Raw genomic sequence first — 17787 nt, 5'->3', positions numbered from 1 at the left:
TTCAAACTTTCCCATACACACACATTCATAATCATGAAATCAACGAGTATTAATTTAACAACTGGTATGCGACAATAATTTCTTTTTCTTTTTGGTCATCCATACTTCCACTTGGACTATATTCTTTTTTCAATTATGTATCTTTTCCAATATAATTATTCTCTCTATAAGCCGAGCTGAATTTTAACATTCTCGAATAGTAATTCAGCCCTTACGTTAGAATGAATTTTAAAACTATTAAAACGACGTGTGCTTATATTTTTACTCATATAAGAACTTTTTTCTTTTCCCGTCTTTCCGAAGTAGCACTTTCACAGTATTTTAACTTCCATGATGTTGTAAGATCAAAGCTTGAGCGGAATTGAGTAAAAACAGTTATGGACGTAACTTAAATGTTACACATGATAGCGGTGGGATTCGAACCCACGCCTCCGAAGAGACTGGTGCCTTAGACCAGCGCCTTAGACCGCTCGGCCACGCTACCTGCCCTCTGCATTCGATACTTCGCGTTTTAATCATACTCAATATAAATGTGAAATTTGAAGAAATCCTAAACAAAAATTTGATTTACGTCATTTAAAAGTTTTATTTCTATTGGAATTAACAACCAACGTGTACACTATTGGCAGCGGTGGGATTCGAACCCACGCCTCCGAAGAGACTGGTGCCTTAAACCAGCGCCTTCGACCGCTCGGCCACGCTACCTACCTTACGCTGCAGTTATTTTGCGTTTTCATCACAATCACTTTGCATTTCAAACTTTGACAAGATTTCATCTAAAATTTAATCATTTCATTATACGACCAAATTGCTCATACACGTTGTTTTTACCATTTTCCGTCGGAATTCATGGCAAAAGTGTACACTATTGGCAGCGGTGGGATTCGAACCCACGCCTCCGAAGAGACTGGTGCCTAAAACCAGCGCCTTAGACCGCTCGGCCACGCTACCAGATAAGAACTCGCTAACCTCGCTTCGTTAATCACAACTCATAAATACAACTTTCAACAGACACAAATACATAGTGATTTTACCTCCGACAATCAGGTCATGTTTTTTGTCAAGTTTGTTTGCTTGTTTGTGTACAGTATACATCGCTTCAGCAACTGACATCAAACTTGTCAAACAATCGTCTACCTTAATGCGGCTTTGATTTCGGCATATCGAGGTCAAAACTCAAGTTTTCGTAAAAACTTGAAATTCACTCTTTTCGTTATAACTTCGGGTCTGTTAAGAGCATACACTCACAGCGTCGCCCAGATTTTAGCCAATAAACTTCCGCATATGATATATCTTTGAACTATGAGTGTGACGTCATCTTTAAAATCATTTTCCATGATCGAAATTATGACGGAGTTTGAAATTCCGATATTTCCAGACATGTTGTATGGATCTGAAGCTCTTTTATAACAGTTACCAACATGCAAATTGGTGACATAATTAGAAAAATAACTTTGGAGTAATCAACGTTTACACGACCTAACTTCGGCAATACTTCATATAATATGGGAAATGAAGGCTCGCATTAGATTAGGCCCATCCTTTCGTTATCAGACGGGCCTATTCAGTATCATCAAATTACGTATGTTCTTCTTTATGTAAATATTATCGTTGGTCAAAGTAAGATTCAAACTTTCCCATACACACACATTCATAATCATGAAATCAACGAGTATTAATTTAACAACTGGTATGCGACAATAATTTCTTTTTCTTTTTGGTCATCCATACTTCCACTTGGACTATATTCTTTTTTCAATTATGTATCTTTTCCAATATAATTATTCTCTCTATAAGCCGAGCTGAATTTTAACATTCTCGAATAGTAATTCAGCCCTTACGTTAGAATGAATTTTAAAACTATTAAAACGACGTGTGCTTATATTTTTACTCATATAAGAATTTTTTTCTTTTCCCGTCTTTCCGAAGTAGCACTTTCACAGTATTTTAACTTCCATGATGTTGTAAGATCAAAGCTTGAGCGGAATTGAGTAAAAACAGTTATGGACGTAACTTAAATGTTACACATGATAGCGGTGGGATTCGAACCCACGCCTCCGAAGAGACTGGTGCCTTAAACCAGCGCCTTAGACCGCTCGGCCACGCTACCTGCCCTCTGCATTCGATACTTCGCGTTTTAATCATACTCAATATAAATGTGAAATTTGAAGAAATCCTAAACAAAAATTCGATTTACGTCATTTAAAAGTTTTATTTCTATTGGAATTAACAACCAACGTGTACACTATTGGCAGCGGTGGGATTCGAACCCACGCCTCCGAAGAGACTGGTGCCTTAAACCAGCGCCTTAGACCGCTCGGCCACGCTACCTACCTTACGCTGCAGTTATTTTGCGTTTTCATCACAATCACTTTGCATTTCAAACTTTGACAAGATTTCATCTAAAATTTAATCATTTCATTATACGACCAAATTGCTCATACACGTTGTTTTTACCATTTTCCGTCGGAATTCATGGCAAAAGTGTACACTATTGGCAGCGGTGGGATTCGAACCCATGCCTCCGAAGAGACTGGTGCCTAAAACCAGCGCCTTAGACCGCTCGGCCACGCTACCAGATAAGAACTCGCTAACCTCGCTTCGTTAATCACAACTCATAAATACAACTTTCAACAGACACAAATACATAGTGATTTTACCTCCGACAATCAGGTCATGTTTTTTGTCAAGTTTGTTTGCTTGTTTGTGTACAGTATACATCGCTTCAGCAACTGACATCAAACTTGTCAAACAATCGTCTACCTTAATGCGGCTTTGATTTCGGCATATCGAGGTCAAAACTCAAGTTTTCGTAAAAACTTGAAATTCACTCTTTTCGTTATAACTTCGGGTCTGTTTAGAGCATACACTCACAGCGTCGCCCAGATTTTAGCCAATAAACTTCCGCATATGATATATCTTTGAACTATGAGTGTGAAGTCATCTTTAAAATCATTTTCCATGATCGAAATTATGACGGAGTTTGAAATTCCGATATTTCCAGACATGTTGTATGGATCTGAAGCTCTTTTATAACAGTTACCAACATGCAAATTGGTGACATAATTAGAAAAATAACTTTGGAGTAATCAACGTTTACACGACCTAACTTCGGCAATACTTCATATAATATGGGAAATGAAGGCTCGCATTAGATTAGGCCCATCCTTTCGTTATCAGACGGGCCTATTCAGTATCATCAAATTACGTATGTTCTTCTTTATGTAAATATTATCGTTGGTCAAAGTAAGATTCAAACTTTCCCATACACACACATTCATAATCATGAAACCAACGATTATTAATTTAACAACTGGTATCCGACAATAATATCTTTTTCTTTTTGGTCATCCATACTTCCACTTGGACTATATTCTTTTTTCAATTATGTATCTTTTCCAGTATAATTATTCTCTCTATAAGCCGAGCTGAATTTTAACATTCTCGAATAGTAATTCAGCCGTTACGTTAGAATGAATTTTAAAACTATTAAAACGACGTGTGCTTATATTTTTACTCATATAAGAATTTTTTTCTTTTCCCGTCTTTCCGAAGTAGCACTTTCACAGTATTTTAACTTCCATGATGTTGTAAGATCAAAGCTTGAGCGGAATTGAGTAAAAACAGTTATGGACGTAACTTAAATGTTACACATGATAGCGGTGGGATTCGAACCCACGCCTCCGAAGAGACTGGTGCCTTAAACCAGCGCCTTAGACCGCTCGGCCACGCTACCTGCCCTCTACATTCGATACTTCGCGTTTTAATCATACTCAATATAAATGTGAAATTTGAAGAAATCCTAAACAAAAATTTGATTTACGTCATTTAAAAGTTTTATTTCTATTGGAATTAACAACCAACGTGTAAACTATTGGCAGCGGTGGGATTCGAACCCACGCCTCCTAAGAGACTGGTACCTTAAACCAGCGCCTTAGACCGCTCGGCCACGCTACCTACCTTACGCTGCAGTTATTTTGCGTTTTCATCACAATCACTTTGCATTTCAAACTTTGACAAGATTTCATCTAAAATTTAATCATTTCATTATACGACCAAATTGCTCATACACGTGGTATTTGACCCATTTTACGGTCGGAATTCATGGCAAAAGTGTACACTATTGGCAGCGGTGGGATTCGAACCCACGCCTCCGAAGAGACTGGTGCCTAAAACCAGCGCCTTAGACCGCTCGGCCACGCTACCAGATAAGAACTCGCTAACCTCGCTTCGTTAATCACAACTCATAAATACAACTTTCAACAGACACAAATACATAGTGATTTTACCTCCGACAATCAGGTCATGTTTTTTGTCAAGTTTGTTTGCTTGTTTGTGTACAGTATACATCGCTTCAGCAACTGACATCAAACTTGTCAAACAATCGTCTACCTTAATGCGGCTTTGATTTCGGCATATCGAGGTCAAAACTCAAGTTTTCGTAAAAACTTGAAATTCACTCTTTTCGTTATAACTTCGGGTCTGTTTAGAGCATACACTCACAGCGTCGCCCAGATTTTAGCCAATAAACTTCCGCATATGATATATCTTTGAACTATGAGTGTGAAGTCATCTTTAAAATCATTTTCCATGATCGAAATTATGACGGAGTTTGAAATTCCGATATTTCCAGACATGTTGTATGGATCTGAAGCTCTTTTATAACAGTTACCAACATGCAAGTTGGTGACATAATTAGAAAAATAACTTTGGAGTAATCAACGTTTACACGACCTAACTGCGGCAATACTTCATATAATATGGGAAATGAAGGCTCGCATTAGATTAGGCCCATCCTTTCGTTATCAGACGGGCCTATTCAGTATCATCAAATTACGTATGTTCTTCTTTATGTAAATATTATCGTTGGTCAAAGTAAGATTCAAACTTTCCCATACACACACATTCATAATCATGAAATCAACGAGTATTAATTTAACAACTGGTATGCGACAATAATTTCTTTTTCTTTTTAGTCATCCATACTTCCACTTGGACTATATTCTTTTTTCAATTATGTATCTTTTCCAATATAATTATTCTCTCTATAAGCCGAGCTGAATTTTAACATTCTCGAATAGTAATTCAGCCGTTACGTTAGAATGAATTTTAAAACTATTAAAACGACGTGTGCTTATATTTTTACTCATATAAGAATTTTTTTTCTTTTCCCGTCTTTCCGAAGTAGCACTTTCACAGTATTTTAACTTCCATGATGTTGTAAGATCAAAGCTTGAGCGGAATTGAGTAAAAACAGTTATGGACGTAACTTAAATGTTACACATGATAGCGGTGGGATTCGAACCCACGCCTCCGAAGAGACTGGTGCCTTAAACCAGCGCCTAAGACCGCTCGGCCACGCTACCTGCCCTCTGCATTCGATACTTCGCGTTTTAATCATACTCAATATAAATGTGAAATTTGAAGAAATCCTAAACAAAAATTTGATTTACGTCATTTAAAAGTTTTATTTCTATTGGAATTAACAACCAACGTGTACACTATTGGCAGCGGTGGGATTCGAACCCACGCCTCCGAAGAGACTGTTGCCTTAAACCAGCGCCTTAGACCGCTCGGCCACGCTACCTACCTTACGCTGCAGTTATTTTGCGTTTTCATCACAATCACTTTGCATTTCAAACTTTGACAAGATTTCATCTAAAATTTAATCATTTCATTATACGACCAAATTGCTCATACACGTTGTTTTTACCATTTTCCGTCGGAATTCATGGCAAAAGTGTACACTATTGGCAGCGGTGGGATTCGAACCCACGCCTCCGAAGAGACTGGTGCCTAAAACCAGCGCCTTAGACCGCTCGGCCACGCTACCAGATAAGAACTCGCTAACCTCGCTTCGTTAATCACAACTCATAAATACAACTTTCAACAGACACAAATACATAGTGATTTTACCTCCGACAATCAGGTCATGTTTTTTGTCAAGTTTGTTTGCTTGTTTGTGTACAGTATACATCGCTTCAGCAACTGACATCAAACTTGTCAAACAATCGTCTACCTTAATGCGGCTTTGATTTCGGCATATCGAGGTCAAAACTCAAGTTTTCGTAAAAACTTGAAATTCACTCTTTTCGTTATAACTTCGGGTCTGTTTAGAGCATACACTCACAGCGTCGCCCAGATTTTAGCCAATAAACTTCCGCATATGATATATCTTTGAACTATGAGTGTGAAGTCATCTTTAAAATCATTTTCCATGATCGAAATTATGACGGAGTTTGAAATTCCGATATTTCCAGACATGTTGTATGGATCTGAAGCTCTTTTATAACAGTTACCAACATGCAAGTTGGTGACATAATTAGAAAAATAACTTTGGAGTAATCAACGTTTACACGACCTAACTGCGGCAATACTTCATATAATATGGGAAATGAAGGCTCGCATTAGATTAGGCCCATCCTTTCGTTATCAGACGGGCCTATTCAGTATCATCAAATTACGTATGTTCTTCTTTATGTAAATATTATCGTTGGTCAAAGTAAGATTCAAACTTTCCCATACACACACATTCATAATCATGAAATCAACGAGTATTAATTTAACAACTGGTATGCGACAATAATTTCTTTTTCTTTTTGGTCATCCATACTTCCACTTGGACTATATTCTTTTTTCAATTATGTATCTTTTCCAATATAATTATTCTCTCTATAAGCCGAGCTGAATTTTAACATTCTCGAATAGTAATTCAGCCGTTACGTTAGAATGAATTTTAAAACTATTAAAACGACGTGTGCTTATATTTTTACTCATATAAGAATTTTTTTCTTTTCCCGTCTTTCCGAAGTAGCACTTTCACAGTATTTTAACTTCCATGATGTTGTAAGATCAAAGCTTGAGCGGAATTGAGTAAAAACAGTTATGGACGTAACTTAAATGTTACACATGATAGCGGTGGGATTCGAACCCACGCCTCCGAAGAAACTGGTGCCTTAAACCAGCGCCTTAGACCGCTCGGCCACGCTACCTGCCCTCTGCATTCGATACTTCGCGTTTTAATCATACTCAATATAAATGTGAAATTTGAAGAAATCCTAAACAAAAATTTGATTTACGTCATTTAAAAGTTTTATTTCTATTGGAATTAACAACCAACGTGTACACTATTGGCAGCGGTGGGATTCGAACCCACGCCTCCGAAGAGACTGTTGCCTTAAATCAGCGCCTTAGACCGCTCGGCCACGCTACCTACCTTACGCTGCAGTTATTTTGCGTTTTCATCACAATCACTTTGCATTTCAAACTTTGACAAGATTTCATCTAAAATTTAATCATTTCATTATACGACCAAATTGCTCATACACGTTGTTTTTACCATTTTCCGTCGGAATTCATGGCAAAAGTGTACACTATTGGCAGCGGTGGGATTCGAACCCAAGCCTCCGGAGAGACTGGTGCCTAAAACCAGCGCCTTAGACCGCTCGGCCACGCTACCAGATAAGAACTCGCTAACCTCGCTTCGTTAATCACAACTCATAAATACAACTTTCAACAGACACAAATACATAGTGATTTTACCTCCGACAATCAGGTCATGTTTTTGTCAAGTTTGTTTGCTTGTTTGTGTACAGTATACATCGCTTCAGCAACTGACATCAAACTTGTCAAACAATCGTCTACCTTAATGCGGCTTTGATTTCGGCATATCGAGGTCAAAACTCAAGTTTTCGTAAAAACTTGAAATTCACTCTTTTCGTTATAACTTCGGGTCTGTTTAGAGCATACACTCACAGCGTCGCCCAGATTTTAGCCAATAAACTTCCGCATATGATATATCTTTGAACTATGAGTGTGAAGTCATCTTTAAAATCATTTTCCATGATCGAAATTATGACGGAGTTTGAAATTCCGATATTTCCAGACATGTTGTATGGATCTGAAGCTCTTTTATAACAGTTACCAACATGCAAATTGGTGACATAATTAGAAAAATAACTTTGGAGTAATCAACGTTTACACGACCTAACTTCGGCAATACTTCATATAATATGGGAAATGAAGGCTCGCATTAGATTAGGCCCATCCTTTCGTTATCAAACGGGCCTATTCAGTATCATCAAATTACGTATGTTCTTCTTTATGTAAATATTATCGTTGGTCAAAGTAAGATTCAAACTTTCCCATACACACACATTCATAATCATGAAATCAACGAGTATTAATTTAACAACTGGTATGCGACAATAATTTCTTTTTCTTTTTGGTCATCCATACTTCCACTTGGACTATATTCTTTTTTCAATTATGTATCTTTTCCAATATAATTATTCTCTCTATAAGCCGAGCTGAATTTTAACATTCTCGAATAGTAATTCAGCCCTTACGTTAGAATGAATTTTAAAACTATTAAAACGACGTGTGCTTATATTTTTACTCATATAAGAACTTTTTTCTTTTCCCGTCTTTCCGAAGTAGCACTTTCACAGTATTTTAACTTCCATGATGTTGTAAGATCAAAGCTTGAGCGGAATTGAGTAAAAACAGTTATGGACGTAACTTAAATGTTACACATGATAGCGGTGGGATTCGAACCCACGCCTCCGAAGAGACTGGTGCCTTAAACCAGCGCCTTAGACCGCTCGGCCACGCTACCTGCCCTCTGCATTCGATACTTCGCGTTTTAATCATACTCAATATAAATGTGAAATTTGAAGAAATCCTAAACAAAAATTTGATTTACGTCATTTAAAAGTTTTATTTCTATTGGAATTAACAACCAACGTGTACACTATTGGCAGCGGTGGGATTCGAACCCACGCCTCCGAAGAGACTGGTGCCTTAAACCAGCGCCTTCGACCGCTCGGCCACGCTACCTACCTTACGCTGCAGTTATTTTGCGTTTTCATCACAATCACTTTGCATTTCAAACTTTGACAAGATTTCATCTAAAATTTAATCATTTCATTATACGACCAAATTGCTCATACACGTTGTTTTTACCATTTTCCGTCGGAATTCATGGCAAAAGCGTACACTATTGGCAGCGGTGGGATTCGAACCCACGCCTCCGAAGAGACTGGTGCCTAAAACCAGCGCCTTAGACCGCTCGGCCACGCTACCAGATAAGAACTCGCTAACCTCGCTTCGTTAATCACAACTCATAAATACAACTTTCAACAGACACAAATACATAGTGATTTTACCTCCGACAATCAGGTCATGTTTTTTGTCAAGTTTGTTTGCTTGTTTGTGTACAGTATACATCGCTTCAGCAACTGACATCAAACTTGTCAAACAATCGTCTACCTTAATGCGGCTTTGATTTCGGCATATCGAGGTCAAAACTCAAGTTTTCGTAAAAACTTGAAATTCACTCTTTTCGTTATAACTTCGGGTCTGTTAAGAGCATACACTCACAGCGTCGCCCAGATTTTAGCCAATAAACTTCCGCATATGATATATCTTTGAACTATGAGTGTGACGTCATCTTTAAAATCATTTTCCATGATCGAAATTATGACGGAGTTTGAAATTCCGATATTTCCAGACATGTTGTATGGATCTGAAGCTCTTTTATAACAGTTACCAACATGCAAATTGGTGACATAATTAGAAAAATAACTTTGGAGTAATCAACGTTTACACGACCTAACTTCGGCAATACTTCATATAATATGGGAAATGAAGGCTCGCATTAGATTAGGCCCATCCTTTCGTTATCAGACGGGCCTATTCAGTATCATCAAATTACGTATGTTCTTCTTTATGTAAATATTATCGTTGGTCAAAGTAAGATTCAAACTTTCCCATACACACACATTCATAATCATGAAATCAACGAGTATTAATTTAACAACTGGTATGCGACAATAATTTCTTTTTCTTTTTGGTCATCCATACTTCCACTTGGACTATATTCTTTTTTCAATTATGTATCTTTTCCAATATAATTATTCTCTCTATAAGCCGAGCTGAATTTTAACATTCTCGAATAGTAATTCAGCCCTTACGTTAGAATGAATTTTAAAACTATTAAAACGACGTGTGCTTATATTTTTACTCATATAAGAATTTTTTTCTTTTCCCGTCTTTCCGAAGTAGCACTTTCACAGTATTTTAACTTCCATGATGTTGTAAGATCAAAGCTTGAGCGGAATTGAGTAAAAACAGTTATGGACGTAACTTAAATGTTACACATGATAGCGGTGGGATTCGAACCCACGCCTCCGAAGAGACTGGTGCCTGAAACCAGCGCTTTAGACCGCTCGGCCACGCTACCTGCCCTCTGCATTCGATACTTCGCGTTTTAATCATACTCAATATAAATGTGAAATTTGAAGAAATCCTAAACAAAAATTCGATTTACGTCATTTAAAAGTTTTATTTCTATTGGAATTAACAACCAACGTGTACACTATTGGCAGCGGTGGGATTCGAACCCACGCCTCCGAAGAGACTGGTGCCTTAAATCAGCGCCTTAGACCGCTCGGCCACGCTACCTACCTTACGCTGCAGTTATTTTGCGTTTTCATCACAATCACTTTGCATTTCAAACTTTGACAAGATTTCATCTAAAATTTAATCATTTCATTATACGACCAAATTGCTCATACACGTTGTTTTTACCATTTTCCGTCGGAATTCATGGCAAAAGTGTACACTATTGGCAGCGGTGGGATTCGAACCCATGCCTCCGAAGAGACTGGTGCCTAAAACCAGCGCCTTAGACCGCTCGGCCACGCTACCAGATAAGAACTCGCTAACCTCGCTTCGTTAATCACAACTCATAAATACAACTTTCAACAGACACAAATACATAGTGATTTTACCTCCGACAATCAGGTCATGTTTTTTGTCAAGTTTGTTTGCTTGTTTGTGTACAGTATACATCGCTTCAGCAACTGACATCAAACTTGTCAAACAATCGTCTACCTTAATGCGGCTTTGATTTCGGCATATCGAGGTCAAAACTCAAGTTTTCGTAAAAACTTGAAATTCACTCTTTTCGTTATAACTTCGGGTCTGTTTAGAGCATACACTCACAGCGTCGCCCAGATTTTAGCCAATAAACTTCCGCATATGATATATCTTTGAACTATGAGTGTGAAGTCATCTTTAAAATCATTTTCCATGATCGAAATTATGACGGAGTTTGAAATTCCGATATTTCCAGACATGTTGTATGGATCTGAAGCTCTTTTATAACAGTTACCAACATGCAAATTGGTGACATAATTAGAAAAATAACTTTGGAGTAATCAACGTTTACACGACCTAACTTCGGCAATACTTCATATAATATGGGAAATGAAGGCTCGCATTAGATTAGGCCCATCCTTTCGTTATCAGACGGGCCTATTCAGTATCATCAAATTACGTATGTTCTTCTTTATGTAAATATTATCGTTGGTCAAAGTAAGATTCAAACTTTCCCATACACACACATTCATAATCATGAAACCAACGATTATTAATTTAACAACTGGTATCCGACAATAATATCTTTTTCTTTTTGGTCATCCATACTTCCACTTGGACTATATTCTTTTTTCAATTATGTATCTTTTCCAGTATAATTATTCTCTCTATAAGCCGAGCTGAATTTTAACATTCTCGAATAGTAATTCAGCCGTTACGTTAGAATGAATTTTAAAACTATTAAAACGACGTGTGCTTATATTTTTACTCATATAAGAATTTTTTCTTTTCCCGTCTTTCCGAAGTAGCACTTTCACAGTATTTTAACTTCCATGATGTTGTAAGATCAAAGCTTGAGCGGAATTGAGTAAAAACAGTTATGGACGTAACTTAAATGTTACACATGATAGCGGTGGGATTCGAACCCACGCCTCCGAAGAGACTGGTGCCTTAAACCAGCGCCTTAGACCGCTCGGCCACGCTACCTGCCCTCTACATTCGATACTTCGCGTTTTAATCATACTCAATATAAATGTGAAATTTGAAGAAATCCTAAACAAAAATTTGATTTACGTCATTTAAAAGTTTTATTTCTATTGGAATTAACAACCAACGTGTAAACTATTGGCAGCGGTGGGATTCGAACCCACGCCTCCTAAGAGACTGGTACCTTAAACCAGCGCCTTAGACCGCTCGGCCACGCTACCTACCTTACGCTGCAGTTATTTTGCGTTTTCATCACAATCACTTTGCATTTCAAACTTTGACAAGATTTCATCTAAAATTTAATCATTTCATTATACGACCAAATTGCTCATACACGTGGTATTTGACCCATTTTACGGTCGGAATTCATGGCAAAAGTGTACACTATTGGCAGCGGTGGGATTCGAACCCACGCCTCCGAAGAGACTGGTGCCTAAAACCAGCGCCTTAGACCGCTCGGCCACGCTACCAGATAAGAACTCGCTAACCTCGCTTCGTTAATCACAACTCATAAATACAACTTTCAACAGACACAAATACATAGTGATTTTACCTCCGACAATCAGGTCATGTTTTTTGTCAAGTTTGTTTGCTTGTTTGTGTACAGTATACATCGCTTCAGCAACTGACATCAAACTTGTCAAACAATCGTCTACCTTAATGCGGCTTTGATTTCGGCATATCGAGGTCAAAACTCAAGTTTTCGTAAAAACTTGAAATTCACTCTTTTCGTTATAACTTCGGGTCTGTTTAGAGCATACACTCACAGCGTCGCCCAGATTTTAGCCAATAAACTTCCGCATATGATATATCTTTGAACTATGAGTGTGAAGTCATCTTTAAAATCATTTTCCATGATCGAAATTATGACGGAGTTTGAAATTCCGATATTTCCAGACATGTTGTATGGATCTGAAGCTCTTTTATAACAGTTACCAACATGCAAGTTGGTGACATAATTAGAAAAATAACTTTGGAGTAATCAACGTTTACACGACCTAACTTCGGCAATACTTCATATAATATGGGAAATGAAGGCTCGCATTAGATTAGGCCCATCCTTTCGTTATCAGACGGGCCTATTCAGTATCATCAAATTACGTATGTTCTTCTTTATGTAAATATTATCGTTGGTCAAAGTAAGATTCAAACTTTCCCATACACACACATTCATAATCATGAAATCAACGAGTATTAATTTAACAACTGGTATGCGACAATAATTTCTTTTTCTTTTTAGTCATCCATACTTCCACTTGGACTATATTCTTTTTTCAATTATGTATCTTTTCCAATATAATTATTCTCTCTATAAGCCGAGCTGAATTTTAACATTCTCGAATAGTAATTCAGCCGTTACGTTAGAATGAATTTTAAAACTATTAAAACGACGTGTGCTTATATTTTTACTCATATAAGAATTTTTTTTCTTTTCCCGTCTTTCCGAAGTAGCACTTTCACAGTATTTTAACTTCCATGATGTTGTAAGATCAAAGCTTGAGCGGAATTGAGTAAAAACAGTTATGGACGTAACTTAAATGTTACACATGATAGCGGTGGGATTCGAACCCACGCCTCCGAAGAGACTGGTGCCTTAAACCAGCGCCTAAGACCGCTCGGCCACGCTACCTGCCCTCTGCATTCGATACTTCGCGTTTTAATCATACTCAATATAAATGTGAAATTTGAAGAAATCCTAAACAAAAATTTGATTTACGTCATTTAAAAGTTTTATTTCTATTGGAATTAACAACCAACGTGTACACTATTGGCAGCGGTGGGATTCGAACCCACGCCTCCGAAGAGACTGTTGCCTTAAACCAGCGCCTTAGACCGCTCGGCCACGCTACCTACCTTACGCTGCAGTTATTTTGCGTTTTCATCACAATCACTTTGCATTTCAAACTTTGACAAGATTTCATCTAAAATTTAATCATTTCATTATACGACCAAATTGCTCATACACGTTGTTTTTACCATTTTCCGTCGGAATTCATGGCAAAAGTGTACACTATTGGCAGCGGTGGGATTCGAACCCACGCCTCCGAAGAGACTGGTGCCTAAAACCAGCGCCTTAGACGGCTCGGCCACGCTACCAGATAAGAACTCGCTAACCTCGCTTCGTTAATCACAACTCATAAATACAACTTTCAACAGACACAAATACATAGTGATTTTACCTCCGACAATCAGGTCATGTTTTTTGTCAAGTTTGTTTGCTTGTTTGTGTACAGTATACATCGCTTCAGCAACTGACATCAAACTTGTCAAACAATCGTCTACCTTAATGCGGCTTTGATTTCGGCATATCGAGGTCAAAACTCAAGTTTTCGTAAAAACTTGAAATTCACTCTTTTCGTTATAACTTCGGGTCTGTTTAGAGCATACACTCACAGCGTCGCCCAGATTTTAGCCAATAAACTTCCGCATATGATATATCTTTGAACTATGAGTGTGAAGTCATCTTTAAAATCATTTTCCATGATCGAAATTATGACGGAGTTTGAAATTCCGATATTTCCAGACATGTTGTATGGATCTGAAGCTCTTTTATAACAGTTACCAACATGCAAGTTGGTGACATAATTAGAAAAATAACTTTGGAGTAATCAACGTTTACACGACCTAACTGCGGCAATACTTCATATAATATGGGAAATGAAGGCTCGCATTAGATTAGGCCCATCCTTTCGTTATCAGACGGGCCTATTCAGTATCATCAAATTACGTATGTTCTTCTTTATGTAAATATTATCGTTGGTCAAAGTAAGATTCAAACTTTCCCATACACACACATTCATAATCATGAAATCAACGAGTATTAATTTAACAACTGGTATGCGACAATAATTTCTTTTTCTTTTTGGTCATCCATACTTCCACTTGGACTATATTCTTTTTTCAATTATGTATCTTTTCCAATATAATTATTCTCTCTATAAGCCGAGCTGAATTTTAACATTCTCGAATAGTAATTCAGCCCTTACGTTAGAATGAATTTTAAAACTATTAAAACGACGTGTGCTTATATTTTTACTCATATAAGAACTTTTTTCTTTTCCCGTCTTTCCGAAGTAGCACTTTCACAGTATTTTAACTTCCATGATGTTGTAAGATCAAAGCTTGAGCGGAATTGAGTAAAAACAGTTATGGACGTAACTTAAATGTTACACATGATAGCGGTGGGATTCGAACCCACGCCTCCGAAGAGACTGGTGCCTTAAACCAGCGCCTTAGACCGCTCGGCCACGCTACCTGCCCTCTGCATTCGATACTTCGCGTTTTAATCATACTCAATATAAATGTGAAATTTGAAGAAATCCTAAACAAAAATTTGATTTACGTCATTTAAAAGTTTTATTTCTATTGGAATTAACAACCAACGTGTACACTATTGGCAGCGGTGGGATTCGAACCCACGCCTCCGAAGAGACTGTTGCATTAAACCAGCGCCTTCGACCGCTCGGCCACGCTACCTACCTTACGCTGCAGTTATTTTGCGTTTTCATCACAATCACTTTGCATTTCAAACTTTGACAAGATTTCATCTAAAATTTAATCATTTCATTATACGACCAAATTGCTCATACACGTTGTTTTTACCATTTTCCGTCGGAATTCATGGCAAAAGTGTACACTATTGGCAGCGGTGGGATTCGAACCCACGCCTCCGAAGAGACTGGTGCCTAAAACCAGCGCCTTAGACCGCTCGGCCACGCTACCAGATAAGAACTCGCTAACCTCGCTTCGTTAATCACAACTCATAAATACAACTTTCAACAGACACAAATACATAGTGATTTTACCTCCGACAATCAGGTCATGTTTTTTGTCAAGTTTGTTTGCTTGTTTGTGTACAGTATACATCGCTTCAGCAACTGACATCAAACTTGTCAAACAATCGTCTACCTTAATGCGGCTTTGATTTCGGCATATCGAGGTCAAAACTCAAGTTTTCGTAAAAACTTGAAATTCACTCTTTTCGTTATAACTTCGGGTCTGTTTAGAGCATACACTCACAGCGTCGCCCAGATTTTAGCCAATAAACTTCCGCATATGATATATCTTTGAACTATGAGTGTGAAGTCATCTTTAAAATCATTTTCCATGATCGAAATTATGACGGAGTTTGAAATTCCGATATTTCCAGACATGTTGTATGGATCTGAAGCTCTTTTATAACAGTTAACAACATGCAAATTGGTGACATAATTAGAAAAATAACTTTGGAGTAATCAACGTTTACACGACCTAACTTCGGCAATACTTCATATAATATGGGAAATGAAGGCTCGCATTAGATTAGGCCCATCCTTTCGTTATCAGACAGGCCTATTCAGTATCATCAAATTACGTATGTTCTTCTTTATGTAAATATTATCGTTGGTCAAAGTAAGATTCAAACTTTCCCATACACACACATTCATAATCATGAAATCAACGAGTATTAATTTAACAACTGGTATGCGACAATAATTTCTTTTTCTTTTTGGTCATCCATACTTCCACTTGGACTATATTCTTTTTTCAATTATGTATCTTTTCCAATATAATTATTCTCTCTATAAGCCGAGCTGAATTTTAACATTCTCGAATAGTAATTCAGCCGTTACGTTAGAATGAATTTTAAAACTATTAAAACGACGTGTGCTTATATTTTTACTCATATAAGAACTTTTTTCTTTTCCCGTCTTTCCGAAGTAGCACTTTCACAGTATTTTAACTTCCATGATGTTGTAAGATCAAAGCTTGAGCGGAATTGAGTAAAAACAGTTATGGACGTAACTTAAATGTTACACATGATAGCGGTGGGATTCGAACCCACGCCTCCGAAGAGACTGGTGCCTTAAACCAGCGCCTTAGACCGCTCGGCCACGCTACCTGCCCTCTGCATTCGATACTTCGCGTTTTAATCATACTCAATATAAATGTGAAATTTGAAGAAATCCTAAACAAAAATTTGATTTACGTCATTTAAAAGTTTTATTTCTATTGGAATTAACAACCAACGTGTACACTATTGGCAGCGGTGGGATTCGAACCCACGCCTCCGAAGAGACTGGTGCCTTAAACCAGCGCCTTCGACCGCTCGGCCACGCTACCTACCTTACGCTGCAGTTATTTTGCGTTTTCATCACAATCACTTTGCATTTCAAACTTTGACAAGATTTCATCTAAAATTTAATCATTTCATTATACGACCAAATTGCTCATACACGTTGTTTTTACCATTTTCCGTCGGAATTCATGGCAAAAGTGTACACTATTGGCAGCGGTGGGATTCGAACCCACGCCTCCGAAGAGACTGGTGCCTAAAACCAGCGCCTTAGACCGCTCGGCCACGCTACCAGATAAGAACTCGCTAACCTCGCTTCGTTAATCACAACTCATAAATACAACTTTCAACAGACACAAATACATAGTGATTTTACCTCCGACAATCAGGTCATGTTTTTTGTCAAGTTTGTTTGCTTGTTTGTGTACAGTATACATCGCTTCAGCAACTGACATCAAACTTGTCAAACAATCGTCTATCTTAATGCGGCTTTGATTTCGGCATATCGAGGTCAAAACTCAAGTTTTCGTAAAAACTTGAAATTCACTCTTTTCGTTATAACTTCGGGTCTGTTTAGAGCATACACTCACAGCGTCGCCCAGATTTTAGCCAATAAACTTCCGCATATGATATATCTTTGAACTATGAGTGTGAAGTCATCTTTAAAATCATTTTCCATGATCGAAATTATGACGGAGTTTGAAATTCCGATATTTCCAGACATGTTGTATGGATCTGAAGCTCTTTTATAACAGTTACCAACATGCAAATTGGTGACATAATTAGAAAAATAACTTTGGAGTAATCAACGTTTACACGACCTAACTTCGGCAATACTTCATATAATATGGGAAATGAAGGCT

General features: G+C 37.7%; 32 non-coding genes across 32 annotated transcripts; all 32 read right to left on the bottom strand.

Moving 5' to 3' along the window:
* Positions 1–402: 402 nt before the first annotated feature.
* On the bottom strand, positions 403–484 carry Trnal-aag (transfer RNA leucine (anticodon AAG)). Its single transcript has one exon. It is a non-coding gene; the product is annotated as a tRNA-Leu (tRNA).
* A 139-nt stretch (positions 485–623) lies between these two features.
* On the bottom strand, positions 624–705 carry Trnal-aag (transfer RNA leucine (anticodon AAG)). Its single transcript has one exon. It is a non-coding gene; the product is annotated as a tRNA-Leu (tRNA).
* A 164-nt stretch (positions 706–869) lies between these two features.
* Positions 870–951, bottom strand: Trnal-uag (transfer RNA leucine (anticodon UAG)). The gene has a single exon. It is a non-coding gene; the product is annotated as a tRNA-Leu (tRNA).
* Positions 952–2028: 1077 nt separating this feature from the next.
* On the bottom strand, positions 2029–2110 carry Trnal-aag (transfer RNA leucine (anticodon AAG)). The gene has a single exon. It is a non-coding gene; the product is annotated as a tRNA-Leu (tRNA).
* Positions 2111–2249: 139 nt separating this feature from the next.
* Trnal-aag (transfer RNA leucine (anticodon AAG)) lies at positions 2250–2331 on the bottom strand. Its single transcript has one exon. It is a non-coding gene; the product is annotated as a tRNA-Leu (tRNA).
* Positions 2332–2495: 164 nt separating this feature from the next.
* Positions 2496–2577, bottom strand: Trnal-uag (transfer RNA leucine (anticodon UAG)). The gene has a single exon. It is a non-coding gene; the product is annotated as a tRNA-Leu (tRNA).
* Positions 2578–3654: 1077 nt separating this feature from the next.
* Trnal-aag (transfer RNA leucine (anticodon AAG)) lies at positions 3655–3736 on the bottom strand. The gene has a single exon. It is a non-coding gene; the product is annotated as a tRNA-Leu (tRNA).
* A 139-nt stretch (positions 3737–3875) lies between these two features.
* On the bottom strand, positions 3876–3957 carry Trnal-aag (transfer RNA leucine (anticodon AAG)). The gene has a single exon. It is a non-coding gene; the product is annotated as a tRNA-Leu (tRNA).
* Positions 3958–4124: 167 nt separating this feature from the next.
* Trnal-uag (transfer RNA leucine (anticodon UAG)) lies at positions 4125–4206 on the bottom strand. The gene has a single exon. It is a non-coding gene; the product is annotated as a tRNA-Leu (tRNA).
* Positions 4207–5284: 1078 nt separating this feature from the next.
* On the bottom strand, positions 5285–5366 carry Trnal-aag (transfer RNA leucine (anticodon AAG)). Its single transcript has one exon. It is a non-coding gene; the product is annotated as a tRNA-Leu (tRNA).
* A 139-nt stretch (positions 5367–5505) lies between these two features.
* Trnal-aag (transfer RNA leucine (anticodon AAG)) lies at positions 5506–5587 on the bottom strand. Its single transcript has one exon. It is a non-coding gene; the product is annotated as a tRNA-Leu (tRNA).
* Positions 5588–5751: 164 nt separating this feature from the next.
* On the bottom strand, positions 5752–5833 carry Trnal-uag (transfer RNA leucine (anticodon UAG)). The gene has a single exon. It is a non-coding gene; the product is annotated as a tRNA-Leu (tRNA).
* Positions 5834–6910: 1077 nt separating this feature from the next.
* Trnal-aag (transfer RNA leucine (anticodon AAG)) lies at positions 6911–6992 on the bottom strand. The gene has a single exon. It is a non-coding gene; the product is annotated as a tRNA-Leu (tRNA).
* A 139-nt stretch (positions 6993–7131) lies between these two features.
* On the bottom strand, positions 7132–7213 carry Trnal-aag (transfer RNA leucine (anticodon AAG)). The gene has a single exon. It is a non-coding gene; the product is annotated as a tRNA-Leu (tRNA).
* Positions 7214–7377: 164 nt separating this feature from the next.
* On the bottom strand, positions 7378–7459 carry Trnal-uag (transfer RNA leucine (anticodon UAG)). Its single transcript has one exon. It is a non-coding gene; the product is annotated as a tRNA-Leu (tRNA).
* A 1076-nt stretch (positions 7460–8535) lies between these two features.
* On the bottom strand, positions 8536–8617 carry Trnal-aag (transfer RNA leucine (anticodon AAG)). Its single transcript has one exon. It is a non-coding gene; the product is annotated as a tRNA-Leu (tRNA).
* A 139-nt stretch (positions 8618–8756) lies between these two features.
* On the bottom strand, positions 8757–8838 carry Trnal-aag (transfer RNA leucine (anticodon AAG)). The gene has a single exon. It is a non-coding gene; the product is annotated as a tRNA-Leu (tRNA).
* A 164-nt stretch (positions 8839–9002) lies between these two features.
* On the bottom strand, positions 9003–9084 carry Trnal-uag (transfer RNA leucine (anticodon UAG)). Its single transcript has one exon. It is a non-coding gene; the product is annotated as a tRNA-Leu (tRNA).
* Positions 9085–10161: 1077 nt separating this feature from the next.
* Positions 10162–10243, bottom strand: Trnal-cag (transfer RNA leucine (anticodon CAG)). The gene has a single exon. It is a non-coding gene; the product is annotated as a tRNA-Leu (tRNA).
* A 139-nt stretch (positions 10244–10382) lies between these two features.
* Positions 10383–10464, bottom strand: Trnal-aag (transfer RNA leucine (anticodon AAG)). Its single transcript has one exon. It is a non-coding gene; the product is annotated as a tRNA-Leu (tRNA).
* Positions 10465–10628: 164 nt separating this feature from the next.
* Trnal-uag (transfer RNA leucine (anticodon UAG)) lies at positions 10629–10710 on the bottom strand. The gene has a single exon. It is a non-coding gene; the product is annotated as a tRNA-Leu (tRNA).
* Positions 10711–11786: 1076 nt separating this feature from the next.
* On the bottom strand, positions 11787–11868 carry Trnal-aag (transfer RNA leucine (anticodon AAG)). Its single transcript has one exon. It is a non-coding gene; the product is annotated as a tRNA-Leu (tRNA).
* A 139-nt stretch (positions 11869–12007) lies between these two features.
* Positions 12008–12089, bottom strand: Trnal-aag (transfer RNA leucine (anticodon AAG)). Its single transcript has one exon. It is a non-coding gene; the product is annotated as a tRNA-Leu (tRNA).
* A 167-nt stretch (positions 12090–12256) lies between these two features.
* On the bottom strand, positions 12257–12338 carry Trnal-uag (transfer RNA leucine (anticodon UAG)). The gene has a single exon. It is a non-coding gene; the product is annotated as a tRNA-Leu (tRNA).
* A 1078-nt stretch (positions 12339–13416) lies between these two features.
* Trnal-aag (transfer RNA leucine (anticodon AAG)) lies at positions 13417–13498 on the bottom strand. The gene has a single exon. It is a non-coding gene; the product is annotated as a tRNA-Leu (tRNA).
* Positions 13499–13637: 139 nt separating this feature from the next.
* Positions 13638–13719, bottom strand: Trnal-aag (transfer RNA leucine (anticodon AAG)). The gene has a single exon. It is a non-coding gene; the product is annotated as a tRNA-Leu (tRNA).
* A 164-nt stretch (positions 13720–13883) lies between these two features.
* Positions 13884–13965, bottom strand: Trnal-uag (transfer RNA leucine (anticodon UAG)). Its single transcript has one exon. It is a non-coding gene; the product is annotated as a tRNA-Leu (tRNA).
* A 1077-nt stretch (positions 13966–15042) lies between these two features.
* Positions 15043–15124, bottom strand: Trnal-aag (transfer RNA leucine (anticodon AAG)). The gene has a single exon. It is a non-coding gene; the product is annotated as a tRNA-Leu (tRNA).
* Positions 15125–15509: 385 nt separating this feature from the next.
* Trnal-uag (transfer RNA leucine (anticodon UAG)) lies at positions 15510–15591 on the bottom strand. Its single transcript has one exon. It is a non-coding gene; the product is annotated as a tRNA-Leu (tRNA).
* A 1077-nt stretch (positions 15592–16668) lies between these two features.
* Trnal-aag (transfer RNA leucine (anticodon AAG)) lies at positions 16669–16750 on the bottom strand. Its single transcript has one exon. It is a non-coding gene; the product is annotated as a tRNA-Leu (tRNA).
* Positions 16751–16889: 139 nt separating this feature from the next.
* Trnal-aag (transfer RNA leucine (anticodon AAG)) lies at positions 16890–16971 on the bottom strand. The gene has a single exon. It is a non-coding gene; the product is annotated as a tRNA-Leu (tRNA).
* A 164-nt stretch (positions 16972–17135) lies between these two features.
* On the bottom strand, positions 17136–17217 carry Trnal-uag (transfer RNA leucine (anticodon UAG)). Its single transcript has one exon. It is a non-coding gene; the product is annotated as a tRNA-Leu (tRNA).
* Positions 17218–17787: the final 570 nt, after the last annotated feature.

This window comes from Euprymna scolopes, chromosome 29 (assembly GCF_053919585.1).
Source record: "Euprymna scolopes isolate OS-2025 chromosome 29, ASM5391958v1, whole genome shotgun sequence".
NCBI classification, from domain to species: domain Eukaryota; kingdom Metazoa; phylum Mollusca; class Cephalopoda; order Sepiida; family Sepiolidae; genus Euprymna; species Euprymna scolopes.
Note: the sequence above shows the minus strand (reverse complement) of the source record. Positions and strands in the feature narration are given on the sequence as shown.